This window comes from Syngnathus floridae, chromosome 12 (genome assembly GCF_059516105.1).
Source record: "Syngnathus floridae isolate MCC-2025c chromosome 12, RoL_Sflo_1.0, whole genome shotgun sequence".
NCBI lineage: Eukaryota > Metazoa > Chordata > Actinopteri > Syngnathiformes > Syngnathidae > Syngnathus > Syngnathus floridae.
The window spans coordinates 6,717,640-6,733,324 of NC_142424.1; the positions used below are offsets into that span (position 1 = coordinate 6,717,640).

The 15,685-nt window shown below is 39.6% G+C and overlaps 1 protein-coding gene across 2 annotated transcripts in view; it reads right to left on the bottom strand.

Moving 5' to 3' along the window:
• Window positions 1–15,685, bottom strand: part of klf4 (Kruppel like factor 4) — a 49,640-nt gene that overhangs the window by 24,671 nt on the left and 9,284 nt on the right. For both annotated transcript variants that reach the window (XM_088391093.1, XM_088391092.1), the window contains exons 3-6: window positions 15,330–15,446; window positions 12,339–12,475; window positions 5,074–5,188; window positions 2,459–2,584 (exon numbers count right to left, since the gene is read on the bottom strand). The gene's annotated coding sequence lies outside the window, so the exon portion shown is untranslated. The remainder of the gene's footprint in view (window positions 1–2,458; window positions 2,585–5,073; window positions 5,189–12,338; window positions 12,476–15,329; window positions 15,447–15,685) is intronic.

The window sequence follows — 15,685 nt, forward strand, 5'->3', positions numbered from 1 at the left end:
ACTAAATTTCACCCACCATTTTTTTACAGTGATTTTTCATAATTTTGCATAGTAGGTTTTGCATAACCGTGCTAACAAGACAATGGCTACAACATCGCTTGGGGGAAAGAAAACCTCTTTAGCACTGATGTAGTATGTATATATATATATATATATATATATATTGATAGATAGATAGATAGATAGATAGATAGATAGATAGATAGATAGATAGATAGATAGATAGATAGATAGATAGATAGATAGATAGATAGATAGATAGATAGATAGATAGATAGAGAGATAGAGAGATAGAGAGATAGTGAGATAGAGAGATAGAGAGATGGAGAGATGGATAGATGGATAGATAGATACACAGTATACACATCCATATATCTATATACTATATATCTATTTATATTTACACGCACGCATCCACGCACACACACACACTATTTGGAATTTTACTATTTAGTATTCAGTTCAGTGAACAGTGACTCAACAAACAGTACCTCTGCTGGTGGCAGACTCAAATTTCGTCATGATTAAGCAACTCCACACAATGAAATGAATTTCTCTGATGGATTATATGTCCACCCAGAGTAGCTTGTTTTGTTGTTAGCAACATTTACTCGAATATAGTCTAACTTTTGCTGCATGTTCAACTTTTTCCCCTGGACTTCCTTCGTCTTTTCCTCCCACGACACAAACGTAACAGCGAGGGTCCGTCCAAACATCTGATTGAGTGCACAAAGCCTCAGTGGACTCACTGCATACTTGCGCCCTGCCCTAACACACACGCATACACACACAGAGGCGCACGCACACACAAACACACAATAAAACATTCCCCTTCTCAGCTGCTTGTCAGGCTGCCACGCCCGACCCGCATGACATCAGCCTGTGATGTCATCAAGGGACCAGCGGCATCCAGTGCAACTTCATCATCAACAGCATCATCACCATCCTCATCATCATCATCCTTTGGCAATGGTGGACGAGCTCGGATGGGAGGCAGCTGGATTTTAATGACTCCTTCACACATGTCAGTGTGTGCGTGCATGGGTGCATGTGACATATGTGTTTTGGATTACAAGGACGTATTTTAAGGACTGGTTGGTCCCGATAATAACATTTGCAGTTGGTGTGACTGTGTGTATGCATACATGTGTATATGTTCAGGTACTTCTAGTCTCATGGGGACAAGGTTTGGGGACTGGACTCTGCCTTCTTATTTTCTATTACACTATATCTCTTCCATGTTGCACTGAAGGCTCAAAAGTTTAAATTTGGACTTACCTGTATACTGTAAACCGATAAAAATTTACGATAGAGTGCAAGTGATGATCCATGTGGTGCACTGTTTATTTGTGTGAGTGTGTATGCCTGCGTGTGTGCGTCAAAAAGGGGCCAAAAGGCGCAATTAGGCTAATTCTATCAACATGAGTGTGGCTTTCCTTTGGCTATTTAGTGTTGTTTATATTTGTAGTGTGCTTTTTGGACACATTCACATTGTGCTGATCTTTCCGTTTCCAACACAAAGTTATTATTGATTTGGCTTCAAGTGAGAACGAAGGGTGAAAAGGAGAACAGATGGTCGGAGGAAAGTGAGTCCACTGAATGGCATTCATGGGATGGGATGGGGATGTGATATTTACAAATTATTTTGAGGTTTAATAATCACATGGAATTCCAAGCATACCGAATAGGAAAGTTGTAACCAATAATTTTAACAAAATGAAATATTTGGTCCACCTACACACATTAATGTAAGACAATACAAGCATTGTATTAAATGTGCAGCCTTTAAACGTTAATTACACTCACTTTGGTGTTAGGTTTGGATGTATTTTTGTATTCGTATGTGCCACATTTGATGTCATTATTGTATGCTTTTTTGGGCTAAAGACGGAACTTGCCTTGGAAATTAATTGGATTGAGGCCTCTTTGACACATAGAGAGACTTCTGATTTGATTTTTGCTGTGACATTTCATTTTAATGCACATTTCTAATTAAGTTCTTTGCACACTCAAAATTTAGGCTTTGACAACCCCTGACAGTATATGAAGAGGGAATATTCTGGCTAGGTTGGGTTTTCCTTCTGCGTGGTTGATTAGGTTCCACGACTATGTCAATCACAATATGGCAAGCAGGAGTTCACTCTTGCTGTTCTTATCAAATGTAAAAGGTAGTTTAGAAAATGTTAACATGTTATAAATATAAAATTAATCATCAATCTAGATACTCTTATAGTCAAGCTTTTTTTTCACATTTGCATGGATTTCACGGAAAATGCGGCTCTCATTTGAAGCGAGTGTTTATCAAAGCTTATCATGAGCCTCGCGGCGAGCCGTGGAAACCACCGCAAAATGCTTGCAACACGCTCATGGCACTCATCCCAGTTCCCAGTCAGACAGACAGACAGACAGACAGTCAGTCAAGATAGACAAGACAAGTTTCAATGAGCAAGTCACCAACCTCAAAGCCGGTGACGACATCCTGATTCTTAATTCGCCGCTCGAGTCAACTTAACGCCACAAGCTCTGGTCAAATCTTCTCCAGATGTTGTTGAGATAAAGTAAGAATATCCTTCATGCTGTAATCCTGTAATGTGACAGATAAACAACACTTTTAAGGACTATTTGCTGGCCCTGCAAAAGCAAACTTTACACATACGGATAATGGAGCCAAATTTGAATATTTTTTGATTATCGTAGGTCGGTATGTGTGGACTCAACTTTAAATGATAAAACTTGTCAACAGCAAATTTTTATCTTGTGCGTTTGGTGTGTAAATGGATTTTTCCTCCACCATGTGTTGTGGAAAAAGGTCACAATTTGATGGGAAGAAACATAATTATGTGTGCGAGACCACACATACTGATTTGAAGTGTTTCTCCACATCAAAAAGATGTTGCCATAAAGAAATTAAAGATTAAGCTAGAGATCAATACGTGGTTATGTATAATACAAAAAATTGGCATGATAATAACCGTGTGTGTGTGTGTACCCTGCGTGTCTGGCTCTAGATGTTAAATCGGTATGTGTGTACCAGCTTTAAAAAATGGTACGTATGTACCCGCATTTAAGAGGTGTGTGTACCCAGCATTAAACTTTGCTGTCATCGTACCCACGACCTCTAGCCCAGTTTAAAGCATAGCGTCTTCTACCTTGCATGCCAAATATGCAGAACCTCAAAGGGGAAATCCTGCATTTTCAGCTGACTTGGACAGCAGGAATCCTCAGTGATGGATGTTTCGCATTAGGGCAATAAAGTGGACTGGAAGAATCCACATTGGATCAATAGCAGCGGGGGCAGGCGGCATGCCAAAGCGTGTCGTTAGCCGCGTATTCATTTTGGCAGCGGCCGGGCCGGCATTGTGATCGCAGCGGTTTCTAGAGGCGTGTTTACCAAAACAAAGATGTCGCATTAGTGGTTCCAGAGCTGCGTGCTGACGTCGGAGAAGGCCTCCACGGAACGTACACATGTGGCGATTCGAGGTCACGTCACTTTTGTGAGTGCGCTTCGCCATGGAATGCTTCCCAAGAACCATTCCGCATTAAGGATTGCGGGCGCAGAAAAAGCCTGACGATGAAGCCGCCATCTGGACTCTGGATCCGATGTCGGCGATATCTCGCTCCAAATACAAGACATGTGTCAAAATGTTCCTCGGCCATTGACCCTTAATCGCATTTACTGAACACACACACGTTGACGTCGCGGTGTGGGCGGGCATTGCGGCTCTGACGGACGTTGGTGTCGTGTTATCTGTTTTCTTTACAGCTCACAAGGAGTTTATTGTATCCCACCGGGATACCTTGGACTTCATGTCAATCCTGTGGAGAGTTTGCGTGAGTGCGTGGATGTGTTGAAAACTGTACTTGAGATCTGCACGTGAACCAAAATTGGTGTCCACAGATCGTTTCTACGTTTTGACAGTAATAAAAACACTCTCACTGTCATTCTTTCAACCTGGAATTTCCTAAAATGAGCCAAAATACTGACATAAGAATTATTTAAAAATGTCATTCTTCTGTAGTGTTGGGCCTAATGAGTTTGCGTACACCGAGGCTGTTTCAGATCAATTTGGCTGACTTTAGATTTACAAGTTTCACACTAATATTCTTTAAACTGAAACTGTACATTCCATAAATGTGCATATTTCTATGGGACGGACATTGCGCAAGAGGGAGTCTGAAATAATCCCAAAAAGTGTCTGAATCCCCGCTACATTTGTTCACACAGAAACATGCATCTGCTGGTCTTTGAAGGGTCACGGGGGAATCTTGAAACATGGAAAGAGTAAAACATCATAAGAAGGATCATACATATATGACTCATATAGAGGTCAGAAGGGGCCTTTAGATAGGCACAAAATCTGCACCTGCAAAAACAAGTGACTGCGATGTTGTAAATAAAACTATAAATGACCTTTTCTCTAAAAGCTTGAGTAACGATTAATCGTCTATTTATTAATGTCAGTCATTCCCTGTCTGACATTAATTCAATTTTGAAACGATTTTAATCCAGATAATTACAGGGAGCCTATTTCTGGACTTGGTCAAAACTGACCTGAAACATAATGCAGGGAATTTGAGCAGTATGAAATCTTTTGCTCAAATCATTATGTTCACAATCCAAGGTTGTCAGCACTTGGTTTATTAAATCAAAGCAACACAGATTGGTTCCTATCCTGTCCGTTCTGAGTGATTATGGTATGAGGTCTTTTGTTTTGGACTAAAATCAAGCTTTTAATTGTCTTTGCCTTCCGAGTTTGTTTTGATTTATACAGTAGTCACAATTTTTCCCATCATGAGTGCTCATGATTTTATGAGGTTTCTTTTAAACTGAAATCAAACTTTTATTGTCAAGCACTTCACACAGAAACATTACGCTGATTATCCATGGTTGTTGCCATTTTACACTGTTAATTAAAGCAAAGTAAGGCTGATCTATTCCCTTTGCTCGTCGTCAACAAAACAGTCAAAGCTTGAAACGAAACCTTGATCATCAATCGTGTGCAAAACTTTCAGATTTTCCAAAGTTCCCACCGCCTGGTTTATTAAAACACAATAACTGAAAGGGGTACTCACCTGACGTGTGTGGGCAGCATGGGTTCAAGTCCAGCTCAGTGACAGTGAGCATGCAGGTATGCCTGGTTGATTGTCTTTGTATATCCCCTGCGGCTGCTTGTCACACCACACATCCCTGAAAAAGATAAGTAGTGTTGAAAATGGATGGATAGCAATCATCTCTCTTTTTGACTGCCTTGAGTCTGAATTTTATTTTGGTGCATTTCGAATGAGATCCGGGATACGTTCTGCTCATGCCTGACGGAGCAAACAAGAGCATGTCGGGTTATCGCGAGAACATCTCTGCATGGATGAATAATGTTATCTCGTACGATCCCTTAGATTCCAGCCGACGGCCACCCGAGCCGTGAAGCCTCGGACGGCCGAGGTGAGAGTTCACGTTGACACTTATTATGTGCTGATTAAGATGTACGATGACCCCTCGACCTTCCCCGTAAATGGAAAGCACGTGTGGGCAAATGGCAACACTAATAAAAGTGTGACGAGTGTTCATACAAAGTCTATTTGCTCCGGATTACATGAAAAGAACGCTTTGTCTTCTCTCTGTTTTCCCTCCTGATGCTTTTATTGTTTATGTCTGTAATACTCTCGTCTTGGCGTCAGTGAGCAGTTGTTCTTGTTAAATCAATGAATGCAAAGTGCAGAAGACAATATTGATGACTTTTGATTGGCACTCTCCAAAAGTCATTTCCTGCCAGCCATTTTCAAAGCAGTTTTTCCCATATGGGCCACCCATTTGAGAGCATTTGGACTCATCTTTTAAGATCCAATGAATTTTACGTGGTTTGACGAAATAAGAAGCGAACCTAACCAAAGGAGAGAGGAGATGTGGCGGGGGTGAAGGCTCTGTTCTTTAGTAATCAGCAAAGTTTTTTGTATGAAAAAAAACATGTCAAGTGGATAAGTGACTTGGACCCTTAATATTTTATTATTTAGTGACACCTCAAACTATGACATTGACTCAGTAACACATACGCCGTTCGAGTATCAGGTGCCTAAAATTGCCCGAGATTCTGCATGTTGGCATTTTGCTCCCTCGTAGTTGATGTGACAGTCACCACTTAATTTTTATCTTCTACTCAAAAGTGATGCTGATCTCAACACTGTCATGACGTCGACAGGCAACCGTTAGTCATTACAGTGGTTTACTAACGTAAATTTCATAGACGAGAAAATTGGATGGATGTGTCTATCATAACATAAAGCATGAAAACGTCTTCGGACAAACGAGGTTGTTCGCCCAAGAGAGCTCGTGATTCCAACTGACACCAGAATGACTAAAGATATTGTTCTATTCCTTCCCATTTCTAGTTGAGTAAAAAATACCCGGAATACCATACTCTGTCAGAACTCATTGCGGGTAGAAAGAGTGAATATTTTCTTCAGGAAGTGATGGCTGTAATTTTGGAGGAAGGGTCCGTAATCGTCGACCGCCTCTCATGTTCTATCTTTAGTTAGCGTTAAAGCATTGGTGAAGTTCTCCAACACATTGAAGGGGTGTTTTTCCCCACCACAGCAGCAGGGTTAGCTGGAGGAAGGAAGAAGCCGGTGGTTTTTCGTGCTGAAGCAACATGGTGGAAAGTGAGGGTGTTGTGGTTTGGGGAGTGTGGGGGGGTGCTCAGGGGGATGGCAGCGAGTGCGGCCTTAAACTCTGGTGACCCCCGGGTTTAATTCCCTGCGCATACCAAGTCGTAATCCACCGCCAGAGACGTTTCCGTCCAGCTTTATTTTTTTCTTTCTTAAATGTTCACTATTGAAACATCTCAAACCTTCATTTGAGATCATAACCATGTTTTTGTTTTAACAACATAAGGTATATGTTTTTTGAAGTTGTACTCGTACATTTATTTAGTTAGTTTAACCGCATGACACCACGTATCATAAACCGTCACAGTTTCACGCTAACTAAAATATCGCTTCGTTTTTGTCTGTGGTCTAAGGAGGAAGTACACGTGTTTTGACGGACAGCTTTGGCGGCCAATGGACATAAACATTGGTTCATTGGTTATTTAGCGACATACTTTCAACAGTAGAATGTGAACGATCTCATAAACAGTCAAAATGGTCACAAAATGGATTCGACAATACAGCGCCTCCAGAAAGGAGTCACGGGCCTGGCCCTTTTCCACATTTTCTGCCTGATTCGAAATTTTTTATAAATTGATCCCACAATTTCACAGCTGAATGACAAAGTAACATTTTTTCATGTGGTCATTAAGGGGTGCTGTGTGTACAATTTTGAGACGAAAATGAATTTAATCCATTTTGGCACTTGGCTGTGATATAACTCAATGTGGAAAAAGGAAAACCCAGTGAATGCTTTCCAGATGCACTGTATACTTTTATCTGGCATTGATAATGGATTTAATTATACTGTAATTTGTTATTTTAAATGATAACGTTACGGAACACCATCCATCCATTTTTTATACCACTTATCCCCATTAGTGTCATAGGGTCGCTGGAACCTTCCCAGATGTGAGTATGCATCTCTATGCGTGTATGTTTATATACTGAGAAAATACAGTGTTTGTTGTTGTATAATTATTATGCAAATATTTCTAAATGGTCATAGTCATACTTTCCTATTCTCCCTGAAGTAAAACTATTTTCACACAGTATCGATAATGAGTGGAGGCAGGTCTATATTGAGGCAAATTGCTCTCATTAAGCAACCTTAGTGCTGTCTAACCAGCCATACAACCAGTTGAACCGGACTGATCAAACATCTTTTGTAGCCTGAGCGCATTGCCTAGTCACGTCACATTACCACCAATTGCAGTGCTGCGATGATGAAATAAGAGCGTTCGGTTTGATTGATGTCAGTCAGACGGCGGCCGAGGCAAATGTTGATATAAGCACGATTTATTTCGACGCGTTTGTTGTCCAATGAGGTTGCGACTCTGATTTATGCCAGCGCTTGAATTCCTCCACTGTGATAATTTCAGTGCAATCTGCTCTATCTGAAACACTGCTCTAGAATATACTGTAGTGACACATTTGACAATAATTATGTCCCCCTGGAGAAGGCAATTTAACAAAAGCCTATGAATCCTTGTTAACTACGACTGGCTGTGTTCTTTTGATGCTAATGCACTGCAGCCTCGACCGAGTTCTTCTTTTAGGACTTATAATTATAACACAGTCTGTTCTGTTTGTTAAATTTCAAGACGTTCTTTTTCATTTGGAAATAATGGTAAGTCAATTCATTCCTTCTGTCGCCATTATAAAACCTTTATTAACTGTACAGACCATGTTTGAACTCATATTTTAAAATCACTGTCACACGAGTGCAAACACAAGCTGACCACTTTACAATAAAGATTCAATGGGAAAAATGCTGTGTGTGATTTACTCAATTTTATTTCACCAAGTGGTTGCATGAAAAAAAGCATCTGGATCTAAATGCATTTTGAAGTAGACTTATAAAATGTATCTTGATCCAGATGATCCCTTTCATGCAACGACTTGAAGAAATGAAACCAAGTAAATGCAATGCCATTTTTTCAGTGCAAATGTCATAAAAGTGTAGAAACCTGATAACCACCGCATTAAAAACGCTATAAAGTCAATAAATTTCTTGTCACTTTCCCTAAATCTTTTATAGGTCTCTAAGTCATCTATAAGTTTCGTTTTTTCATTGCTTTCTGTCACAAAAGTGTTAAAACAGGCAGTTAATTACCCTCTTTTTGGAATGAAAAGATGAAAAACACAATTTCATCCCTAAAGAATAATGTAATGTCAATTAATTCCTAACTGTCACACAAGCATAAAACATCGCTGTATAATGAAAGAAAAATAAGTATAACTTTTCTTAAGTGTGCACAAAATGATTTAATGTTACACGACATTACATAACTGCCATGTGTTCATGTAAAAACGAGCTCACCCCACCTAAAATGGAACAAAACAAAAACATATTTTCATTGTGTTTGATTATGGAGGTTCCCTCATACTGCATGTTTTTGAGCTTCTTTTCTAATAGGATTCTGGATTGTTCTTTAAAAATGCTCCCCTCCCATCCCCCCAATACAATTTATAGTCTGTCATTAGAGGACTGACCCGATCATCATGGAAGATGAGCATCAGATCCAAATGTTGTGACTCACTGTTCATATCCACCCTCATTTTGACTAAAAAGAAAGTTTTTTGCTTCGGTTCTGTTACCGTCCTAACAACGGCGCGAGGACTTCCCGTAACAAGCCTCCAAGAAAGAACGCATGGTGTTCTTCAAGAATTTTCACCCCTGTTCAACATTTCCAAAGTCTCATTTCATCATTATGGCATTTTTTTGGGGGGGAGGGGTAAATTTTGCAATTTTAAACAATAATAAAAAAAAAAAGTTAAATTGTCAAGCTGTACAAGACTAAATATCCCCAAAAAAAAGCTCTTTTTTTTTTCTGATATTTACTATACTTCTGTATTTGGTACACAGATGAGTTTCCCAGCCATAAGAAACGACGCTGACATTGACGTTACAAAAGCAGAAGTAGACTCACTGGTGTCCATGCAGAAAATTCTCTGACCCTCAATCAACCTAGTTAGTCAGCAGCCGCCAAGGAGGGTGATTTTAAACATACACCACTATTAAAGATAATAAATAATGTAGCATTATAGATTTTTTTCTGTTATGTAATATTAAAACTTTATGTAGCGTATTTTTGGATGTCCTGACATATTTTCCTCAGTATTAGCCCCGAGGAGGAAGCAAAATGCAAATTTGTCTCTAGAGCTACGAAATTTTGGAAAACCCACATATTGGACAATCACTTGGGTCTTGATTTCCATGATGCGTAAAAGTGAGCGAAATGTTTATCGCCGTGATGATGCTGTATACAAAGCAACAGTGAGTGTAGCCTGGACAATGATTTACAACCGGAATGGGACTGCTTCCCAGGGCGCTCAAGTGGCAGTTAAAAGTCTGGGATGACACCAATGCATTTTTAGTATTATTGTTATAAAATAAACACACAAGCGTCACTAAGTCGCTTGGAAGATGAAACCTATGTATTTACCAGAAAATAAATTTTTCCCTAAATAGTAATTGCAGAAGGCTTGTACAGCGTTTTATCGACACCATACATTACCCTAAATGTTTTAAAAAGCTAGATATTTAAATATTTGAAAACGTATTGACGCACTGCGGCCAACAGTGGAATCTGGGACGGAAAAATTGATTTTATGTTACTAACAACCAAAAAAACCACATAGAGCATACGTTATTCCATTTGGGGTTACTTTTAAAAAACGTGCAGACAACAAAGCATTATATAGCGTTTAACGAGTCTCACTATTTGGCAAGTTGCAGGTGTTTTTATGCAAGAAACTCAAACATTTAAAGTCTTGAGCTAACGCTTCAAAGTCTTCATTAAGTCTCACCGTAATTTCAAAGTGTTACTTGATTATGTATGTATGCATACTGTAGCATTTCACAATATTTCTTGACATCGCTGAACAACTCAAGTGAACTCATCAATTATTCCCCATGAACACACACACATCATTATTATGAATGAATTTAGTGGTTCATGAGCGTTAAGTGTAGCTGAGGGACATTTAAACAGTGAGGAATCAGCATAATGAAGCCTTGATCTTGGCCATTTGTTTGCTTTCTGTTAGCATAGCATCAATTGCCACGAAATCATTAGCAACACCTTCACTGCCTTGTGACCCATAAAAAGTAAATGTAAAAATAACCACACTAATGTTTTTATTCAGTTTTCAACAAGGGTGTGATTAATTCATTTATGTTGTACTGTATAGTACTCCTATATATAATAACATACACACACACATACACGTTTTAAAATTATTATTATATAGAATTATTAGGAAGCAACTCCGACAAATTATTGTTTCAATAAGAATTTGAAAAAAGTCAAAATATTGTTTTTGGATTAAAAATGAAAACTGTTGTTTTTTGAATTTGACAAAATGTTGCTTTTTTTTTTATTAAAGTTCTTTGGATGAAAACAAATAAAATAACAAAAAAATCAAACGAAAATGTCAATAAAATAAATTTTTCCGGTCTATCGTTTTAACTCACAAATTAAGGTGTACTGTATTTTTTTCTTGCACAGCAATAAGATTTACTTTTGGATTAAATCTTGCAGCGGGCCATTTAGAAGTGATTAGCATCCATACAGTTATGATGATGCGCAACACAGTCACATGAAAACTTGCACTTTTATCATCGCGCTTTTGTCCACTTGCATATTACAATACAATGTAAGTAACCCTAAAATGTCCAGCGGGATCCATTCTGGCTGTTGCAAAATCAGCCGAGTAATTCCGTGAACGTAAGCGCACGTGTGCGCGTGCGCCGCCATCACGAGGGAACGGGATCCTGCGGAATTCCCAATGAGGCGTGCTTAATGAAACGCAGTCCAATCCAAACACACCATGGTCCTATTAAAGTGATAACGCCTGGCAGGCTTTCCGCTGTGATGAAACGCAGGCCCGCTAAGCGGAGAGGATCCCCACCTGCCACGCCCTGCCGCCTCACGCACCAATGTGTGGACGCACGCTCCGCATTCCGAGGAAATCTCTCGCAATTCCAGCTTTTTACTTCATCATGATTTGTTTGTCCCATGGTCACTCAACTTGTTTGGCTATGTCACCAGTGGTGGAGCCCTAAGGCAAACATACGCAATTGCAAAAGATTGCACCCCCCAAAAAATGTATTTATTGTTTCAGTCTTAATTCACACGCTTAACGCAGTACTTTTTTGCTAAATATTTTGCAGATTTGGTTAGCTACTTTCAATGTCTTTCAAGATTCTGTTTGTAAATGCTTTTAGATGTTATGTGAAGCATATTGAGTTGCCTTGTGGAAGAAATGTGCTTATATACATAAATAAAGCTGACTTCCATTGCTTGTTAAAGATGGTGATAAAAAAATACAGTTCAAAATCTTTGCGCTCCTGCAGGCGCAGACAAATGAGGCGGTTTCCCATGAATGGGTTTGTCACGAATGGGTCCCAAGATGATATACGGTGGTGAGGTCGGACAATGGTGTTGAAGGCTGAATAGTACTGTCGTCCAAGAAATGTTGTTGTTACATCTGTTGTTTTTCTTATTGTTTTCCCACCCCTCCTCAGTCGCTCGATCGATCCTCTGCCCTCTACCGTCTCTTCCTTTACTGTTTCTCATACATTTGATGTATGAGGACTGTGGTTCTTAACCTTCTGATTGTATCAAAAGCCTTGAAATAATCTCAGTTGTGAATTGATGCTGTGTAAATAAATGTGACTGTACTTGACTCACCATTCGGTATGAAACAAGGATAGAGTGTAGCGGAGCACATGCCTCCTCCCGAGTGAGCATCTGCTTTTCTTTTCCCTCCTCTTCCTCAAACATGGCTTTTGGAACATGTTTTGGGCCCAAAGCAGCATGACACAACTCTAAAAATATGCAAAATGACAAAAGTCAGGTTAGCCAAAGAATTGTTTTCTTTGAATGTTTTTTGAGTGTTATGAATGTGACCTTTGCTAAAATTAAGGGTCATATATATTACATCCACTTTAGTTAGTGAAGTGGAGCATTAGTGCTGCTAATTTGAATGCAGATGACACTTATGGACACCAGGCAACATTAGTTCATATCTATGAATGTTTGTAAATCTGTACATAAAGAATTTTAACACGATACAACTGGATGACATACGCGGTAGCATTTCCGCCATAGGGTCAGAAATTAACATGAAAATGCCACAAAAAAAAAGATCTACGCATTCAAGTAAGGCTGGCAATGTAATGGATAGACTTGGGCTCACATCAACACTTTGGTTAGTAGATAACCTTGCTAAACCCGCTAGCATCTCGTCCAGTGATGATGATGTATCCATGTGCTGACTCAGAGCAGTATACTCGCAGGCCATTAGGTGCCGTCTTTTTTTGGCAAGGTCGCGGACAAAGAAGGCGATGCGGACATAGCGGGCACACCGCCATGTTGACGACAGCAGGTCACACACGCGCTCATGTAAACATGTACGAGCGGCGTGCTTTACATCAACATGATTGTGCCAAACGGGACAACGAGATGACTCCCCTGTCAGTTTTCCATACAACATGTCCGCCCTGCAACTCAAGTCTTGTCCAGCACACAAAAGTGCGTCATCAAGTAACAGATGTTTTTGCATTGCTTCACTCTTGTCTTCTTAGACACACTGTATACACACACACACACACACACACAAACACACACACCAGCTTGATTTCAGTGCTCGTCCAGAGACATTTACAAGGCTTTCCCAAGAGCATCGCACAATGTTAGCATTTTCTTGTGCAAGATGAGACGAAATGTAAACAAAAGCAATGTGGAAAAAAAATAGTAATGGTCAACCTTTCATTTTTTCTTGTAGTAAATAGAAATAATCTCTTCCTGGGTCAAACTGTGGCCATCGTAAAAACTTTACCTGTATGGGCAATCCTCTAGGTGTAAAAATCAGTGAACCATTGTTCATATTTTGTTTAAAATGCTCCGTTTTGGCTTGGAGTACAACAGCAAAAATGCACAAGTGGGATGCATTATTGTCTGGCTAGTGTAATAAGAAATTAACATAGGTTATGCTATTTTTTTTCACATGACCATCTAGCACTACAATGTTTTTAAAATAATAAAAATTAAAGTTATTGATTTTTCACACCCACAAACTTGTTCATCTCCATTAGACCGAAAAATCACGCATGAGAATAAATAAAAAAAAGATTGTAAAACAACATTCCTGTTAATTTTAGTAACCATTTGGGAAGTGTTTCCCATTTTTCTGAAACGTAACCAGAGCAGCTGATGGAGCCGCTGTTACAAGACACCTCCTTGTCCCACCCGACGAGGACCGAATCTAGGCCTTCCAACACCGCCTGCACGCTATCCAGGTCTGGAAAGCTTCGGTTACCACCTTCGTTTCTTTGTCTGGGTGCTCATCTCCAGAGAAAAAGCCATAACTTGAGCTGCTTCGGGCCCCTGAGGCGGGATTAGCAGCGTTTAGGCACCAAAGTGGCTCATTGTGACGACGAAGAGTTTTCTGTGAGTTAAACAGATACTCTTGTGAATGCTTCTCAAACTTTTTTTTTCACACTTCTCATAGCTAAAAGTGGAGTTCCAGTGGACATTTTGATGAATGTAAAGAAAACGTGTTCTTTCAAGACGAGCGTGTCAAATTGGTAGCTCTTTCCATAAATCAGCTCTCTTGAAGTAGCTCTCAGTTTCAAAAAGGTTGAGGACCCCTGTCATATAATGTACACTACTAAAGAGACTTCCATATAACACCAAAGTTTGCAGTTACTGAAATCCAAATGAGCCTTGGGGGAGGTATGTGCCAAGTGCCACTCAAGTAAATCATGTTTGTTTTAGGCACTGAGTTGGTTAGATAGGGCCAAGTTACCGCATGACCCCCCCTCAACTAAATACCTGGGGAATTGAGGAAAAAAATGCAGATATACTTTAGATAGTTTCCAGTAAAAATATTTGCCCAGTTGATCGTTTCCTGAGGGGCTTGCAAAGACAAACGATCATCATTAGAAAGAATTGCCATGATGAAATGTCAGTCAAACCATTCACAAAGAACACATTCTTTCCCGTTTCTACCAAGTGTTTATAGCCGAAGTTTTTGAGTAGCATTGTCATTTTCGGCATATCTTGCAGTCAAAGGGCCAAATGTGCATCTCATTTGGGATGGGTGTGCTATTACATTTCTGCTTCTTGATTCAAAAACATTGGACTCTTTTGGCACTGTCGTATCCTAGCAGGACGTTTAACAAGTGTCTCCAATCGGACAAATGTGAAATGCTGTTTTTACTAAATTCGTCAGTTCTCAACGGATTATCTTGCGATCAAGGACATGTTCGTGACATGTGCGAGTGTTCAATGTCAAACTTCTTTTTTTAATTATTATCGTCAATACAAGGACATAATGTGTCTCATAAGATGCGTGCTTTTACTCTAGCTCTGTCCAAAAACTTCATGATTCCACTTTTTCTGTAGCATATTGTACCCTAGCGGCATTAAACAAGATTCTGCAATCAACATACATTTTAATAAAGCTGTCCTGTCTCAAAAGACTTGAAACTATTCAAACATTTCATGCAGCATGTCATATTGTAGTAGGATGTTACCTAAGAATATACGAGCTACCTAGAGCTAAAGTGATCAAACTAGGCCTTCACACAATGCTATTTGTTGGGTCATTCTATCTTACCGTACGCTATTTAGCTAAGCCTGCCTCAGGGCATTCTGTATACAACACCTGTTGTTTACCTCTCGGCAATGGAAAATGACACTTGTTCCTAGGGAAATGGCGATGAAGAATTTGAATGTCCTCATTTTTGGATCCTTCCAATGACAGCTGTGAAGTGGAAAGCAGCCCGTGGACATCTGAGGGGTTTAAAAAAAAAGTATGGTTGAGAGGAATATAGTAGAAACATACAAAGCAAAGGTGGCATAAAGTGTAACCTGATCAGGCCAGCCTAGCATCTGTCCTTTCATTACTTTCAGTTTCAGTTGGAGGTCCATTTGTTTATTTTTTGTTTCTACTCTGCATATGCATCACACCATGATCAAATGCTGAACTTAGCTAATTATGGCTAACAACGGAAAACACTTTGAGGTTAGAT